The sequence below is a fragment of the Wasmannia auropunctata genome, unplaced genomic scaffold (assembly GCF_000956235.1).
Source record: "Wasmannia auropunctata unplaced genomic scaffold, wasmannia.A_1.0 LD336076.1, whole genome shotgun sequence".
Lineage (NCBI taxonomy): Eukaryota > Metazoa > Arthropoda > Insecta > Hymenoptera > Formicidae > Wasmannia > Wasmannia auropunctata.
The window spans coordinates 5,439,371-5,439,749 of record NW_012026814.1 but is presented as its reverse complement, the minus strand read 5'-3'; positions in this window follow the sequence as shown (position 1 = coordinate 5,439,749).

Below are 379 nucleotides of genomic sequence, written 5' to 3'. Positions count from 1 at the left end.
TTTTGTTGTATTATAATATAATTATAATTAAACAAAATATAATTACATAATATAATTATAATGCAACAAAATACTTGATAATAATTATAGCGCAAGATTAGGTATTTACTGTACAGCAGACTGTAATAAGAAAAACGCAAGCGAGAAGTCGACATCGTCGAAATAAATGATAAAATTTTTTAGAGAGTTAAATATTGTAAAGTCGATTATCGTTATATAGTAAGTACCTAATCTTGCGTTATAATTATTATTAAGTATTTTGTTGTATTATAATATAATTATAATATAATTTTAATGTAATTATAATACAACAAAATATAATTACATAATATAATTATAATGCAACAAAATACTTAATAATAATTATACAAAAGATCAG